The following is a 19,073-nucleotide window of genomic DNA, read 5'->3' on the forward strand; positions in this document are numbered from 1 at the left end:
GTAGATACTTGAACAATCTTTCTTAGAAACCAGTTCACAAGTTCCAGTCGTAGCTTCAGTGGCACCTTATTGCGGCAAAAATTGTAGATCAAATCGTATCAAATTATTTTACCGAGCTGTATACAAATGTTTACTTCGATTTTATTTTTAAGGAGTAGACAAAATTTGTATCTGGCAAGAACTAACGGTAAACCGCTGCTATAATTTGAGCTTGAAATATATATATTACATAAAACAATTACAATTAACAATTACTTTCAACTAACTGGGTGATTGACTGCAACTACATGCAGCGTTGACGATATCTTGATGAATCTTTAAATAAGTCTTTTTTATTCGATTAGTAAGACTCAATTGTTTTAATTTGCAACCCTAACAGGATCTTAATCTCGATGTAAGCCAGTCGTGCCAACTCCTTATTTAACTTCTTCGAATTTCCTTCTTTATACGAGTAGTTTCCATCATACTGCTTTAGTACTACATTCAGTACAACTATTGTAATTATTAATGTTCACTTCTGAGTTTACTTCGGACGGTGCACTATCAAAACAGAAAAAAATTGCCTATAACCGGAAGTGAACTGTAGAGACTTGTAGGAAAAGAAAGTATACGGGAAGAAGAATTGCCTGAAGTTGAGGTGGACATCTCCGCGTGTTAGTCAAGCGCATTTACCAATCAACTTCATTTCTTTGCACGTTGACTAAGTATCTCCACTAGGTGGAGGTGGTTGTACAGGATAGAAAAAAAAGGATAGTTGTAGAGGATCCCAGCAATAGAATTAAACCAACTACCTTGGCCTGAAAACCGTACGCAAATTCTTAATTATTAGCACCTTAATAAGAACTGTGTGTATGAGAACCCAGCAGATAGCACTAGATTTGGCATTAAATTTCTTTCTACTTATATAACATCTCTTAAACTCTAAGAAAACTGAGCATTATTCAACTCTGATATCTATTGTTATCAAATGAAACGTGACTCGCTAAATTCCTTTGTTCAAAAGAGGAAGGTAGTACATAAAAACTATTTTGGCAGGCAAAAAAATAAAAGAAAACAAATTACAAGTCATTAAATTTTCACTTGAAGAAGTAGAAAGAGATCATGAAGTACTTAAGATCGTCTACCAAAAGTAGAAGACAAACAACATAGCTTTTTTTTTTAATGTCCTACATTTAGTGAGCTTAATTATGTCTTTATGAACAACTTCCAACGTCACCAATCGTGAATCGTACTATCGCTTACTCTACAGCTACTCGACAAACTGAAAGAAATGCGGAAACTTGCTGGAAGTTAGAAGCCTCTCTTAAATATTAAGTACTTGTTGAGTAGGCAATGGTGGGGATAAGACTCTTCTTTTCTAAACTTTCACTTCATTTACAAACAGTTTTATAAACACACTAGTATATAACTGAAGCACTGAAACATAAATTGATTCTTACCTGATGAAATCTACCTATCGATATATATATTCGATTATAATATATGAGTTTATTTCCAGTTTAAGTGAAACTTATTTATTTATATTCTATTGATAAAACATTGGAGTATTTGGTATTGTGTGTATTATCTTCTGGTCGAACGTTACAAAATCAAGCAACAGCTTGACTACTTACCTTCTATAATCTTCATCATTCCCCGCTTCCATGGTGATAACCATTAATGAGCTCAGGTAGTACCGAACATGGTACTGTTCTAGCTTATTAGAGAGCGAACGACCTCTCAGGGGGATTCTCTAAAAAAAATCCATTTTTCTTGCGACAAAAGTTGCAAATAAAAGTGATCGGCCTTTATCTGTACCGCTGTTTATTGCTAAGTTATAGTTTCTATAGCTTATAGTTGTAGTTTTTATAGGTATGTTATAGTTACAATCTTTTAGGACGGAATCTCGAATTTTTTCACTGTTTTCTACCTATATTATGAAATAAGGACAACCCAGTCTTGTAACATCCAGCCTTGCAGTGGTCAATGATTATTTAACATTAAAATCACATATTTTTTTTGGTTAATCTAGGCCAAAATTCCGACTTTTCTCAGTATTTTTTAAGTTTATTATACTTAAATGATACATTGATGATGGAGCCTTTGTTCTCTTCCCTAAAACTGACTTCAGAAGGACTTTCTTAGGAAAGTGTTATCACTAAAAGTTATAGAACTACGTGTACTGTAAGCGTATTCAGTTGAAAGGTGATTTTTGGAAGCCGTTTTCAAATAAATCCCCAAAAAATATATAAAGTTTTATAAAGTTAGATGCTCACTACGTAAGTTCACAGTAAACGCATAATATTATCATTATTACATAATAATTTATATTGAAATTATACTGTTATTTTAAATTATGTAGCCATATAAAATAAGATTTTTCTTTATTATGTTAACATTTTATGTCCGACGTTTATTACCTAAGAAAAGAAGTTTACATTTTAGACATATCTAGTCCAGACAGAATAAGTTCCAAAAAACATTTTATCGTGATCAAAGTGAAAGTTTTATAAATTATGGAGAAGACAATTCAGTAATAGAGGACATCTTCCGAACGCGTGAAGGCGGCAGCAGAAAGGGCGTGTCTGATTCTTATTGACAGACAATTTCTTGATATTCCCAATTGGACAAAAAGGCGAATTATGGAAGAAATGGCACATTATTCGAAATATTTGGCAATGAATTCATGTTGAGCGTTGAACTGTATAAGAAATTGAAATGTTTAAGCCCTTTTATCCCTTAAAAATTTCTCGTCTAAGAAAGAAGCTAGAAGGGTGGTTACATACTTCGCAATTTCATCTAGAGAATTTAAGTCTCCAGATGAGAGTAGCCGACATTTCAAGCAACTCTAACTACTTGCGATGACCAGTGAAAAAGAAATGACTAACTTTACTATAGAAAGAAGTAGGAATTAAGGACAGTGGTGGATATCCGAACTTTACTACAAAAATACAAGGCTAATCCAGAACCGGGGTACATCTTTGAATTGCGGTACTCGACCCCAACGTGACGCCTCAATTTTCCTTCTGATCACTTCATATTTCACACAAAGCACTTTGTCACAATACTCTCTTTATTTAACTATTCTCGTATTACCAGGACATAGGATCTTACACAGTAACCATTCTTACAATGAGAGCATTAGATAAATATTACTAGAAAAGTATCTATTTGATTTTCACACAATGTAGGGAAATTGGTTAAACTAAATCGTGAAAGATACAAACATTGAAGATGATATAAGCATATAAAGTTTACTAACTAGCAGTTAATCTAGTCCATAACCATGAAAGCGCACATGACAAGAAAACTGATGGAACAGTTTTACGGAGTATCTAAAAATTTTAACTCGAGTAAATCAGAGGCTATGCTAGTGATAGAAGATAAAGAGGAACAATGATTGCTATTGGACAATAATAGTATCTGCAGGGATGACAAATCACAAATGACATGAACAGTTTTGGTTTAGAAATATCTAGAATAAAACTGCGTGAAAATTGGCTATTTTACTGTTAAACTGTGTTTTGGTGAGAATTAGGTTACAATAGTAAGTGAACAAATTTAACAATCAAGTAACTTTTTTTTCTTTTTTTTTTTGTGAGGAGCCATTTTGTTTGTGGATCAGAAATTTGAAGATTGTTTACAAAAATTGCAGGTCCAAATCGTTTCCTGCTTGGAATTTCTTGAAAAGATTGCAAAACATGGGATCAGCATTCAAATCATAAAATGAAAACTTAGAAGAATTTCGATATCCACAGAATTAAAAAGAGGGATTTATGCGGCAAATACTTTTGGAGTCTAAAGGGATTTTTTTTTTTTGGAAAGTGTGGATAGAGTGCACAGCATCTCTTTATCCGATTGTCCTCAACAATCCTAAATTGAACTTTTTTTTTCTCTTGGATTTGAACTTCCTTTTCTACGGAAAAATTTGATGCGAAAACTTAGCCGATTTTCTCTCATCACAATCGCAGATTGGGCAGGTTTTTCACCAAATTTTGCCTTTTAATTTCCTATTGGAGTGTCTGTCTATTAGTATTACAGAGATAATGGGTCCATATATTATACTTAAATGATACTTTGTTCTCTTCGCTAAAACTGACTTAAAAAGCATTTTCTTTGGAAAATTTTATCACTAAAAGTTATAGAACTACGTGTACCGTAAGCGTACAAAGTTGAAGGAAGATTTTTGAAGCCATTTTTTTTTTTCAAATTCAAGGACCTCAAACTCAAAAAAATGTGTAAAAATACTTAAGTAAATCAATTCAGAGACTTCTCTGGGACTTACCTATACTTTAGAGCTGTCACAATTAAGTGGTGATAGAAGTGTCGCAGGGGGTTCTGCAGGGGGAAAAGCTCAGTCCGCTGCTTTTTAATTTTTACCTGAGTGATTTTGTAGGTTTTTTTAGGGAAAGAGGTGTGGAGGGTATTCACCTTAAGGGTGGTAAGGATGTCACGATCTTAATGTATGCAGATGACGTGGCAATAACCTCTTATTCTTGGTATGATGCACAAAATAAATTGAAATTGCTGTCGGATTACTGTGAAATTAATCAAATTAAAGTGAACCCACAAAAAAACGGTAGTGCTACACTGTCACAAAGGAGGTAGAACGAAGAAAGTAAGGGATTTTTTATATGAAGGAAGTAAGCTAAGTTTAGTAAACAGCGCTTCGTACTTAGGGGTCCCTTTTTCCGCCTCCGCCAAGTTTATCTTAGCGGCCAAGCACTTTGTAAAAAAAAGTTCTGTCGCTATGGCTTCCGTGTTGAGTCTCATAGCCAGATCCGGGTGCAACTCTTGGAGGGATAAGATGTACATCTTTGACAGTATGGTTTCGAGTGTTTTACTCTATGCTTCGGAAATTTGGAGCCATAATTATTTCGACCTTCTGGAAAGAGTGCATTTAAAATTCCTAAAATCGTTACTGCATCTTTCTCGCAATACGCCTGACGCTTTTGTCCGTTTGGAAAGTAATCGGCTGCATATTAAAGCTCTAATTTTTAAACGAATGTTGGGATTCTGGTCAAAAATCTTAAATCTACCTCATGATAGTCTACCAAGAGTCTGCTATAATGGTTTGTTTGAACAGTCAGATACTATTCAATGGCCTTATAACTGGGTAATGGAATTTAGAAGACTCTTATTGTCTATAGGTGGCGACGATGTGTGGCTAGCGCAAAGTTCGGAGGAATTTGGAAAAAGGAAAAACTCCTTGACAGAAAGTTTTAATAATAATTTGTTGAGTAAGGATGTACTTTCTGTGACTCATGCTTCCTTTAATAACTATTTTAGAAGCATAAGCCTTCTTGGTTTGCCTGAACCATACATCTACTTCAGATGTGATCCTAAATTTATTCGGACTTTGTCACAAATCCGCCTAATGAGCAAAATCAAACCTAGAATTTATCTAAATGGAACTGTTCATAGCTTCAATCCTGATAATGTTTGTTCTTTATGTAAATGTTCTAAAGATGAATTTGCACATTTTTTGTTTGAGTGTACTGTATTATCTTTCTTTAGGGACACTTATTTAAGAAGTTATGTGCGATCGAATGTAAAGTTTCAAGACCAAGTAGATGATCTCCTTTTGGTTGATAACTTGAGTAAATTAAAAAGTATATATTTTTATGTTTATAATGCATTAAGGCTAAGAGCTATACTTGTGGGTACCCAAAAAAAACCGGAATTATTTTTTAAAAGCTATTTATTTACAAATTTTTTACAGAACAACCTTATCCCCTTCAAAATACTCTCCATTACAACTAATACATTTGTCCCACCGGTGCTTCCACTGTTCGAAAAATTTTTTGTAGTCATCTTTAGAAATGGCTGACAGCTCCTTCTTCGTTTGTTTCTTGACCTCTTCAATGTTGTCAAATCGGTGACCTTTCATGCCCTTTTTCATGTGTGGAAATAAGAAAAAGTCGCACGGAGCCAGGTCAGGCGAGTAAGGTGCGTGGGGCAGCGGAACCATGCCATTTTTAGCCAAAAACTGTGTAACAAAGATGGCTGTGTGTGCAGGTGCATTGTCGTGGTGGAAGAACCAGTCTCCTGTTTGCCACAAATCGGGTCTTTTTTGGGCGAACACTATTGCGCAATCTTTTCAAAACTTCCAAATACAAGGTTTGATTGACGGTCTGACCTGGGGGGACAAACTCTGAATGGACTACGCCTTTGGCATCAAAAAAGCAAATCAGCATTGTTTTGATGTTTGACTTGACTTGACGACATTTTTTTGGTCGGGGTGAAGATGACGTCTTCCATTGGCTCGACTGTTGCTTTGTTTCTGGATCATAACCATAGCACCATGACTCATCACCAGTAATGACCTTTGACAGAAAGTCTGGATCAGTTTCAAGCTGTTGTTTCAAAGCACGACATGTTTCAACTCGATGTTCTTTTTGATTGTCAGTCAGAACTCGAGGAACAAACTTGGCAGCAACCCTTTTCATCCCCAAATCTTCCGTTAAAATTCGCTGAACCGAGCTCCAAGATAACCCACTACTCTCTGACAGTTGATCAATTGTCTGTCGACGGTCTGTGAACACCAGCTCTCGAATTTTTTCAACATTTTCGTCGATTCGGACAGTTGATGGACGTCCAGAACGAGGTTTGTCATCAATCGACATGTCGCCATTTTTAAACCGAGTAAACCACTCGTACACTTGAGTTTTTCCCATAGCGTCATCTTTGTAAGCTGTTTTCAACATTAAAACACTTTCAGCAGCATTTTTGCCGAGTAGAAAACAAAATTTCAGAGCTTCACTTAAACTTGCCATCATAAAAAACGAAAAAAGAACAAAACAGCGCTGGTAAAAACAATCACTGCAGATGAACAGAACAAGCCAGGCAGACAACACAGGCAGGACTGAACTGGCAAGGAATTGCGCTATACACGTCTAGCGGCAGAAATGCGTACTACATAAGCTCCATGCGCGGCAACGCAATTCCGGTTATTTTTGGGTACCCCCTCGTACTTGTGGGTTGATATTTCTTATTTGTTTGTTTTTTAAACGCAGATTTGTTTACTTTTTCTTTCTTTTTATTTGTATACTCTATCTCATAGTTATTTAATTGTGTATAATTATTAGCAAATATATTATAAAATTGTATGTATCACTCTATTGTGTGTTGTATATAGATATATAATAATGTGTAACCGAGACCAACCCTTGCTATGAATTGTACAAAATTTAAAAGCAATAAATAAATAATAATAATAATAATTAAGTGGTGTGAATTATACTTTTTATCTGGATGAAACGGAAGGTACATTAGCTTGTTAAGAATAATGCTCAGTCAATGATTGATGTGTTTTTTCAACCTGTCATCACACTGCCAGTGCCTCCTCAAGCTGATTTGTTTTCTCTCTATCAATGGTGTCTTTATTTATGTTCTTGTGATATATCATGGCTGCGCTATTTTGGTATCTTTTTTTATTTGATACTGTGATTATTGCTTATTTTTATTTTAATTAGTGACAGTAAATAGAATATTACTATAAAACGATACTTTAGTGTGGAAATTCTCACTTTAATTTTCATAATTTGTGATTAATTTACTTTCAATAAAACCGGCGTATAGTTTTATCTAGTCATCAATCATCTGGACAATATTTCCGCTCTGAAGAAAGGAAACTGTGGATAACTTCTATAATTTGTAAACCTCCTCCTCTTGAAATTGATCTTTTCACTTTAATAAAATAATTTGCAAAAAAAAACTAGACTAATGGAAGGCGTTCCTAATTTTCTTTCATTAATCAAAAAATTGAAATTTGAAAAAATTAATCTCCATTCACTTCACTAATGTGGTGAGGTAATGTCGGTGTTTTAGGGTTAATAATGCTGGCTTTACCTACCCAACTTCCGGGTACCACCAATTTACGTACAAGAAAGTATTAGTAAACAGTTTTTTGCGATAAAAAATCGTGAAAAATTACTATACGAGGTGAGTTCAAAAAATAAGGTGAATTTTCATTTTTCTTAAAAAATATTTATTTATTCATCGATTTTTATTTTGTCTCCTTCAAAGTAGTCCCCCTCAGATATAATACATATGTGCCAGCGTTTTTTCCAATCCTCGGAACAGTTCTGATATGCACTTTTTGGTATGTCCTTGAGCTCTCTCAGCGATTCGGTTTTTATCTCCTCAATCGTCGCAAATCTCCGTCCTTTCATGGGTCTCTTCAATCATGGGAACAGGAAAAAGTCGCAGGGCGCCAAATCTGGTGAATACGGTGGCTGAGACATGATAATGTCATTCAACAATTCCTGAGCGATGCTCATGCGACGGTTTTTTTGATCAAAATTCAGCAATTTTGGAACGAACTTCGCTACTACACGCTTCATGCCCAAAATTTCCGAAAAAAATTGCAGGACATGTGCCAACCGATATGCCGACAACCTTAGCAACTTCTCTAATTGTGATTCGACGATTCTTCTCAACATTTTCATCGGTTGTTGATGTGCTGGGGCGTCCAGGGCGAGCGTCGTCATTCACATCTTCTCGACCTTCTGTGAAAAGCTTGTACCACTTGTACAACATTTTTTTGACACAAGAGTACTCTCACCGTACGCCACTCTCAACATTTCAAGTGTTTTTGAGCACTTAATTCCAATTTTTACATAAAATTTGATTCAAATTCGTTGATCCATTTTTTTCGACAGAAGAAAATCGCCGAACTCGCAAAACACTTGTCTTATTTATGCCTCTAACATACAAACTAAACATGCTATATAGCTACAACTTTGAAAATATGTTCGAGACAAGTGTACCAACATAAAAAAAAAAGACAATCGAAATTCGAATGTACGTAGCCCGCGAAATTTGAAAATTCACCTTATTTTTTGAACATACCTCGTATACGTATCCCTAGGATGGCATTTCCGTTCTGGTTATTTTTTGAAACAAAATTTTAATTACCGTAATGAGTTCCTTCTTAGCACTTAACTGATACTTACAGATGTAACCTTAAATCAACGAAAAATTTTTTAAATAAAAGTTTAGAGGCGTTGGTTAAAATATCGCTTCAGTAAAATGTCACGTCCGAAAAGAGGATTGGAATGGACACTTTTTCAACAGAAGAGATTGAATTTGCTGAAGATTGGAGCGTTCCGTTGAACCCTACAGTTTAATACCAGTACGTCCAGGTGGGTTTTAGTGTATATCACCCCTTTGTTATTATATGAGTGATTAGATCGTCGAAGGCGCTTTCGAGTAATCGATAGCGCCTTAGTAGTCGAATGTTGAAACTCTGAATTTTGAGTATAGTCCACTTGTTCGAAATTTGAGACGATTGTTCTTGTTTATACTTTCTCAGACAGAAACCTTGCGCAGTGGTAATAATCGTAAGCAATGAAGGCCTCCTGAGGTACGATTATTGCTAGTTGAAAACTAGGCGCCACGGTAGCCGAGCGGTTAAGAGGCGAGACCTGCAAAGCTAATATGCATTGTGGTACTGGGTTCGATTCCCGGTCTTGGCCTTGGATTTTATTTAATGGTTAAATGAGAAATAGTAAAGTACGTTTGCTAGTTGCCTCCGTCCACGACACCTAGTAAATGGTAGTTGGACGTTAAGCCCCACCTGAAAAAATAGGCAATTACTTTACTTTACTTTCTCCGACAAACAATGTTCCCATAAAATGTGCGAGGAAGTAAGAATAAAATCGATATTAAATCCAGTTTTGACTATATCCGTTGTACAGTTTAAGAGAGCTAAAATTGAATGCGGTTGCTAATTCAATGCAAATGACATGTGTTTTTAAAAAGCAATCATAAAATTTCATTATAATTCTTCACCTTTACACTCTTATTATGTTACGTAGATGCAAAAGAGGTAGTTATCTGTTTTTAATGCACTGTAACCACTGTACGGACTGTAGACATCATTAATTACCCAGAGCTTGCATAACAACCTTGTTCTTTTCATCTCATCAAAGTAACATTTCGAACTTCATATCATTAGTTGACTTTTAGAGACACCTAGAAGTCTGGTGCCTAAGATATTTCTTAGTTCCAATCCATCCCTAACTTTATTGGCAACCTTTCTAAAGAAATCTGCTTTTAGATTGCGGTAATCAAAATAAAACGATTATCCATCGACATTCCGCGTCAGTACCTCCATTAATAATTTGGGTGCTCTAATCCAAGAATTCTTCCTTCTCTTAACCAACGAATTTTGTTGTTTACAAATCAGGAATTACTCTAAAATCTGGCTGCTAATTAAACTATTTAAGCGTGTAAATGCATTCTAGGTGGTGCATTACAGAATAACGATGTATCTCTAATGAATTATCTTAATTTTTATTGTCTTGGAATAATGCTGTGTCGCGTTAAGTGACATTAACTATAAAATTACGATTGTCATTTCTTATGACGTTCTTTATGTTGTATAATTTAGCATAATTATTGTAATCCGATGAATATAAATTTAAATATCATGGTAGATACGTATTACTGTATCTTTTAAAGAATTTCTTTCTTGTAATTTCTATTTAATCTCTTTTATTTCCATATTTTTTTGTATTCTGTTACGTACTAATCACATCTCTTAAAGTCTTAAGTAGTTTGCAACCTCTTACCACATACACTCATCTTTACGATAATGATCATACTTAAATCTTCTGCAATGTACCATGTTATAACATTGGTCGATTTCGTCATTTTGCTTCATTACTTTGACAAAATACCGCATCAAGCATCCATTTTTTTTTTTTTTTATAGTTAATTCATTTTTATGTGCGAGGGGTTTGTAAATTTTTTTAGTGGTTCATCAACGTAAATTTATTTTATTTTCTTTTTATCATTTAAATTTTTAATAATGAACACGAATTTTCTTTACACGTATTTTCCTGTCGGACATTGATAGTTTTTTGTGTTTATTGATTGAAAGCTGGAAAAATTTGGTTCTTAATGGATTCAGATCGGACGAATTGCGTAATTAATAAGAAAAGTAAAGTTATGTTTGTTTTTCCAGGCGGCTTTACGTCTAACTACTAAATTAGAAATCTTGGACGGAGACGATTAGTAAGCTAATTAGGCGATTAGTGAACTTTGATATAAAGTTCTCATATTAACCATTAAATTAAATCCAAGACCTAGACCAGGGGAATCGAACCCACTAACCAACAATACATCTTAGCTTTGCGGGTCTAGCCTATCTAACCGCTCAGCTATCGTGGCGCCAGCGTTTATGACAACCAATAACGTATAAATATTAATAAATAATTATTTGTTTAGAGCTCAACATGATAATTGTCTTTGCCATAATTCTATCAAACAGTATGTTCTCACAAATAGTATGGAATGCGTAACTGTTTAAATGAGAAAGGTAACCGATGTGCCTAATCATTTGTAATAAATTATTAATGGCTTATTTTATTTTTAAAATATAAATTATGTAACTTTATGTTCGGTAAAATGTACAAAATTATTTAATTATTAAAGAGAGCTTTTAAATTTTGTTTGTACATCAAAGTTCACCGGGCAGAAAAAAAAATCTAAACTTGATCAGAAAAGGAAGGCAATTAACAAATCTTCACTTTCGTTTACTGTAATTATTTCTCTTAACAGTTGATAAATTTTTTCTTTTTCTCACTAGTTAAGTAAAGTTTGCTATCATACAAAATTTTAGGAACTGACTTTTTATTGGAAATCTTTTTTGATTTCTTGAATAAAAAGTACGTAAATTAATGTCTATTTCTTCAGGCGAGCTTTACGCCCAACAGTTGTACGATAACTGAGCCATACCATGGAAACGATGAATACTGTCCACAGTTCTTTGGTCTCCTAAGCCCACCAGAGTTCTAGGGAACGAGGATGCTGTTAAAGCCACGCGTTATACCTGTGACTCGTCAATCTTCTAACCCTGTATCCTTGGACGTGAAACAATGGGCAGTATTTGCGTGCATTACTTCCGTTTTGACGGCTGCTGTAACCATCATTACTTTTAAAGCGACCTGAACTAGATTGATAGTTTTTTTTTTTTTTAAAGATTTATGTCCTCTTGTAATACTTAAATTTCATTGTATAGCGAAGGGGGATTTGTTTGACTAACACGATATTTTGTTTTAAAATCCTGTTATTTGTTTAATTAATGAGCGGTTACGACAGTTAAACTCTTTTAAAAGATAGACAGCTTCCTTGTTTGTTTTTCTGGCTGAGATCTCAACTGTGGAGGTCTTTCATTCAGATACCAACATCGCGTGCACATTATCAAGGAAGTCAGGCTCGCCAACTGTTTCCAAAACATAATGTTTTTTACATAATCAAATTGTGGTTAAAGATACCTGAAATTCTTTTGTTATTCAAATGAAAATACTCTTATCTACTGCTATAGATAACTTATCTGTTCCAGTTTCAATTCTATTCAAAACGAAAAATGGGACTTTTTGGGCTAAAAAAAACTATGGCCAGACAAATTGTTACTTATCTAGATTGAGTTGAGTTGTACTCAATTTGTTTCATGCCTCATTTTCCACTTAAGTTAGCTTTGTTTTATCTACAAGTTAATTGCTAACTATTCTACCAAATAAAGTATGTCAATTACTGTGACATCGTTAAATAAATTGCTGTTTTTCGTAATACGATAATTACTAAATAGAGTTATATTTAAAATAAATTATTATTAATATAATATTAGATTGTAATATTACTCCATCACTTATCGAAAACTGGATGTTTTAAATTTCCTAAAAGCGTATATTTCACATTTTCTCTATTGCCTTCAGGTATTTCCATAATTCTCTATTTAACTCAAAATAAATATTTAAAACACGCAAAGTTTTTACCATTTTGGAATTTTATTAAAGTATTGATTATAAATTTTCTATTTGATTACTAAATTGCCTGTTTTGGAAGTGACAATTCTCTTGGTTATCTTGTATAACAGGTCTTCTTCAATAATGTGGATTTTTTTAATAGACTTATGCAATTGATTAGAAGGTGTGTATTTCATTAGTCATTTCAAAGTTTAATCTGTGTAGCTGTCCTAAAAAATTATCTATCATAATTTATTCATTTAAACGTGAATGAAATAAATGCTTCGTTTGTGCATTAGTTTGTCTTTGACGTGCCAGTGCAGCGAATGAATCAATTTGATGAGAATAGAATAGAATAGATTAAATTAGGGCGGCCTCAAGGCCTACGCCACTGCGACCCCTTTGGATCTATTGTGGCTCCCCTCACTTTAGAGCTCGCCCTCCAGACCAGTCCGTTTAATCAGACTCTTAATTCTGAAGAGTGACTCCTGGGTAAAGCTCTCAGGCCTTGGTTTTTCCTCCCCGAGAAGTAACATCCTTAGCCATACAAGCCCCTCACACTGACACAACTCGTGCAGTGCCGTTTCCTCCTCCTCCTCCTGACAGAACCTGCAAAGGCTATCATCTGCCAGGCCCATGCGATGCATGTATTTTCTGAGCCTGCCTGTGGCCCAGTTAATAGGCCTACAATTATCCTTATAGCCCCACGCGGCCTTGGCGGATTAATTCTGCAGTCAGCCTCGGCGAATAGCCTCTAATGAACTTCTTCGCCTGTCTCTGTCCAGTGGTGGCGAGCCACCACTCCTGAGACCTACTCTGCACCCACAAATTAATGGTTGCAGTCTTAACACACTTCGAAACCCCAAAACAGGGCTCCAGGCCAACGAAGTGTCCCGCAGAGCCTTCCCGGGCCAATAAATCTGCCACTTCGTTTCCTTTATGTCCTGAATGCCCAGGTACCCAAACCAGAAAGACCTTATTTTGGTCACTAATTTCCTTCAGGGCATCCAGACAGTCCCAAACCAGCCTTGAGTTGACCTGGTAGGAACTAATAGCTCGTAGAGCAGCCTGACTATCCGAGAAAATTACGACCTTAGAATTAACTCCTCGTCCAACAATCTCGAGAATAATAATAATAAAAAGTTAAGGTGAGGAACCTATAGTTACTCTAGTATCTAGTTCAGTTTCCGGTATGCTGAATTTTTCGTTCAGGATATTTAAGAAGAAGATAGCTTCAAAGGAATGCTTGGAAGAATTAGAAATTAAGGATACGATAGAGTACTTTCGACTAGCCAATAGGTTAATCCTGGAAGATTTTTTGGAGTATTTTATCTTCTTTCTTTTTTTATCCTACGGATCTTAATTTTCCCATTTCCCTGGCGAGTCCTGAACACAATAATGTCACAGATAGTATAGGTCACCAAATCTTTGGCTGTCAGTTCTGTAAAATTAGACAGCTTGAATCGTCAATCGTCGTGATATCCTTGGATGATAATTTGCAAGCAGCTAGGTAAAGGGGAAAAGATTATAAAAATATCAGCTGCAGTAGCGCAGCTTTCTCTAATAAAGCTGGCCTTTAGAATAATTGGAAATGCCTCCATAATATCACAATTAATTTATTTAAAATATCTATTTTTATTTTTTTGTTTTAGTTTTGTAAGGTGCGCAACATCAAGGGTCCTTTGCACCTTCACTATTCTGGGGAATAGACACTTTACTACACAGCCTAATCTACACCTAGTCAATCTAATCGAAACTAACCTAGCGGTTGGCCTAACTCGTATTTCCTGTTAACCTAACTAACTAATGTTGGGGTGGAGTACTCGATATTCCTCGCACCACATAGAGGTCTAACCTAAATATTAAAATCATCTATTTACACAAAATTTATATACACACTCATTCACTCATCCTAATAAGAACATTCATCCTAATAAATACGTACATCCCTAATATTTACATTCATGCTAATCATTACATTCATCCTAATAAATACATACATCCTAATAGATATAATCCTATATATACATTGAGTGGAGTACTCTATATTCCTCTCACTCATTTACAATCCTAAACCTATTTACATTCACGCAGCCCATTCATACGCGTGCCAGGGATATCCAAAAGTGCTTGGGTCTTAAATATAATAATAACAGAAATATTAGCAACAAATTAACTATATTTTAGTGAGCAGAATTTAATCACATAGGCACTGGAATAGTCTTCGAACATTCTCCACTAACATACTTAACCAGTGAGGTTCTTTTGCAGTTTATTGTTTGGTTGAACTCGCGTATCAAAATGTAATAGAAATGTAGCCTTTCCTATCTGCAGTGGTGTCTGAGTAGATTATTCTGTTATAGTCCAAGTATTATATAATACTAGTGTAGTTGTGTTTTTAAAGAAAGTAGATGAGGTCCTCCGAAGAGGTCAGTGGGAGTACCCCAACTACTGGTTGTAATTTATGGCCGACTTGCATGTTGCTCTTGTATGTAGCCACTACGTACTGCATGTCTACATAGTTCTTTCATTAAAACACACTATAGTGGAAAAAAAAAAACTTATAACCTAATTTCTTTTATCACTTTTAACCCATCTATTTGTTTCAAAATGAAGTTGAAATCTTTCTTATTTTTTAATTGATTTATTTGATGACCCAATTTCTAATGAAACTACTCGACCAAAACATCCCACCATCTCCTTTGCGCGAGCTCTCAAGAATCGTTTGCAGTTCTTCAGAGGAAGTGAATATTGCCATTTTTCAGACAACTTTCTACGGCTCACTGATCTCTGTAAGATCAGAAAGAAGATATGGAAGCCATGGCTGATCTGAGGTTTGACGGCCTGGGGATTTTCTTAAATAATATTTTGTGTCTTTGAGCACAGTAAATAGCAGTAATTATGTGCAACGTTGAGTGCTCAAAGGCTGAAGATATTTAATACCCAAAAAACTGAATCTTCTCGGGCAACTATTGGTTTGATTCGAGTTAATTCTGAACTACTGCCTGAGATTGCTGGTTCTTCTGATGGGATTAAGTATTCAGAGTATGATAGCCTTTGGCTGTATAGAAAGGATATCCTATAAATGCACCCACCTTATTTCTTAGATACGTAGTTAGAATGGAGACCATACGAGTATGTGTACTTCAGTAACCACTCGCTTCAGTTGAAGAATTTCCACAAGCAAGGCCGTATTGTTCCATCTCAATGATTGTATGATATAAGCAAGTAATTTTTCCGACAGATAATTATACGAGGTGTGGCTATTAAATAACGAGACTGATGCTGCTACAGAAGAACTATGCATGCGCCAAATCCTAAAGACGGACAGCTGTGTAGCGTAAAGCCTTCTCTTTCGATTGCAGCGTCTCACGTGTTTGTAGAGAAATCTGTCTGACCGGAACCAACGTTTGTGTAAGAGGTGTTAGTTTCGTTTTGCCGAAAACATGATACTACACATGTAGTAGAGCAGCGAATTGTCGTGAAATTTCACATGAAACTGGGTTCCCCAAAGTCAAATCTGCATTAAAAGGGACACGATTTCAGTCCGCTGAAGCTGTGAAAGAAAAAGCGGCACGCGTCATGCAGGAGTTCACAGAAAAAGACTTCCAGCACTGTTTCAGAACAATGGTAAATTCGCATGGAGCGTTGTAGGGATAGGGGAGGGGTGTATATTGAAGGTGATAATAACTAAATGTGTATAAATTTAAAATAAAATGTTTTGTAGCAACAGTCTCGTTATTTAATAGCCACACCTCGTATTATACGGAACAAGTTAGGTGTACCATATTGAATTTTGGCTTCTTTCATGCATAAGACGCATATGCAGAAGCATTATACGTCCTAGATGGGCCTGTAAAAACTTTACAGCCTGAATAGTTTTTGTCAAGAAAAGAAATAATCGCCACTTACGTATTATATCAATATCAAGTTCTTCTATGGCTGATTTTTCCGCTTTTCAGATAAAGAAAAGTTCATATCTTCTGCAACTGCAAGATAATTGGGCTTCACAAAAATTGTTCAAAATTGTGTATCCAAGTTTTAACACAATTGTTCTGGTTATTGAATATCCGCACAACACAAAAATCGTTTATAAATTTTTAATTCTTGAGCTCGTAAAAAGATATATCAATTTTAAGTCAACGATTTTTTAACGCACTACAGCGATTCACAAGTCAGATAAATGATAATCCGCATGCGCATGAATTATGGAATATTTCCTAGAGACAAAAACAAAATCTCTCCAAATCCTTAACAATTATTTAGTTTGCATAAAGGACAACAGAATTGAAATATTTAGAAAGGTAAATATTATCGCATCCGAAATCAATAAAAAAAAAAAAATCTAAGCTAAGCTCATCTCTAAGAATGTAAATAAGTTGATTTAATATACGAATACTTTCTAAATAGAGTCCAAGATGTAAATATCCAAATAAGCTGTAAATATATTGCATTATTCCGCTAAATCTCATCACCTAATCTCCCACTTGCCGCAGTTGTGACAAAAAGATAGCCCCTTATTATGCAAAACGTTATTAATGTAAAAGTTATGAGTTAGAATATATCGTACTAGAAATATGTTGTGTAAGTTACTCATAATTTAGTTAATACTCATGAATAGCCGCCATGTTTTAATTTCTGTTGTGAATGTGGAAACCACGATTGTGAATATTGTAGTGAAAGGAATGTAACAGATTAATTCACATCTCACGAATTGGCCGTTCCATTACCGGACGTATAGTCGTAAAAACAAAATTAATAAATGGACGGAGCTGCAAGTAATGTGTGTACAACTTTTCCGTTCTACTTTTGACAGACAGTGGTGCCTAAAGGATAGTTTTGTTTTATTGTAGTTTGATAAAAAATAGTTTATGCAGAAATTAAAATATAGTGGGCAGTGTAAAGTGTGTACTGTAACTGGCAGTTAGGAATTGCAACCCGTTTAGTAACCAAATAACTAATTTGAATCCCCTAGGCAATCAATTATTAGACGGGTAATTTGAAAGCTTGTTTGTCTTGCCTTCATTTACTGTTCTTATTGAGGAGATATTAGATCCAGTTGTTATTAAAACACAAGGAAGTCTCCGTTCCCTAAGGCACTGAAGTGCAAGCTGCAATGGAATTGTGGATATGGTAAGCCATTTCCAAGACTTCCTGACATAGTTCGCACAGAATGGATTCAGGACTTTATAATGGTGAGATTATTAGATTTTCATTCTGGCTTGGTACCGTTAACGGCACAACTTCACCTGCAAGTGAAACCTCTGTACTCCCTTGCACATCTTTTTTACTGAAAGAAATGGATTATTTTGAAGGATATGAAAACTAGTCGAATGAGAAGAATTTCAGGAGCTGAGGTGATTAAAAACTCGAGCAAACGGTGAGTAAATACTCATCCGATTTCAGAATGGGTTTCAAATGAACGTTTTGTTAATTTTTAACGATGCCTTTATTTTCTACAAGTCACTGTTGCGAGAACTGTATTCACGAAAGGATTGCCTATATCTGGAAGAAAATATTTAAGTTTTCAGGTTTGAAGTGTAGCATTAATTCATTACATACTTAAAGTCAGTAGAGTAATTGCCTATTTTTCTTCAGTCGGGGCGTCCAACTACCAATTAAGTAGTACATACTTTACTTAGTACCCTTAAAATTTTTTTTGTAATAAATAAAAAGTAGCTATACGCGGGATTCGAACTGTGGATCTCCCACTTACAAAGACACTCTCTTAACCATTAGACCAAAACCCACCCCTTAGTTCAATTTATACTCGTAATGTAATAGCTAGCGTTTATGTTTATAGATCAAACTTATTGTACTCATCATAAGTGAGTTTGCCAAAACTGAAGTTTCTGCCATATTTAAGAATTTCTTTTTAGGAACCTATCAATCAAGTTTCGATTGAATCCAAATTTCTAGATCACAAATAAGAAGCGCACCCTCGCACAAAGACCATACTAGACCCTGAAGGCCAAAAAGCAACAAGCTTTTTAGAAGACGAAATTTCGGTGTTGATTTCAGTAATTCTAGGAGCAAAAGATAGTAAAATTTGATTGCTCTCAGTGTAATGGATTTGTTAAATAACCATTACCAATTTCGTTACCCACTGTTAGAGATTCAGACTTCAGGTTTGGACTCCCATTTCCTGTTCTTCCAGAGGGACTGCCAATACTTAGAAAAAATTAATTTTCGGAGGGGGCATTGCACTTGTGTTTTATGCAAGAAATAAAGTTATTCAATTCAGCAATTGTTAGTAATAAGTTAACCGTATGAATTTTTCAATATTGTTATTAGATAAACAATTCCAATTAGGCTTTATTATCTGATTTAAATTCTCAC

The 19,073-nt window shown here is 35.0% G+C and overlaps 1 protein-coding gene and 1 pseudogene across 3 annotated transcripts in view; one reads left to right on the top strand and one right to left on the bottom strand.

Moving 5' to 3' along the window:
- LOC141458848 (uncharacterized) overlaps positions 1-19,073 on the bottom strand; it is a 60,176-nt gene that overhangs the window by 40,926 nt on the left and 177 nt on the right. The window lies entirely within an intron of this gene.
- Positions 9,301-9,380, top strand: LOC141459036 (U4 spliceosomal RNA; annotated as a pseudogene).

Source organism: Rhodnius prolixus, unplaced genomic scaffold (assembly GCF_049639745.1).
Source record: "Rhodnius prolixus isolate KJV_2025 unplaced genomic scaffold, Rpr scaffold_5, whole genome shotgun sequence".
Classification (NCBI taxonomy): Eukaryota; Metazoa; Arthropoda; class Insecta; order Hemiptera; family Reduviidae; genus Rhodnius; species Rhodnius prolixus.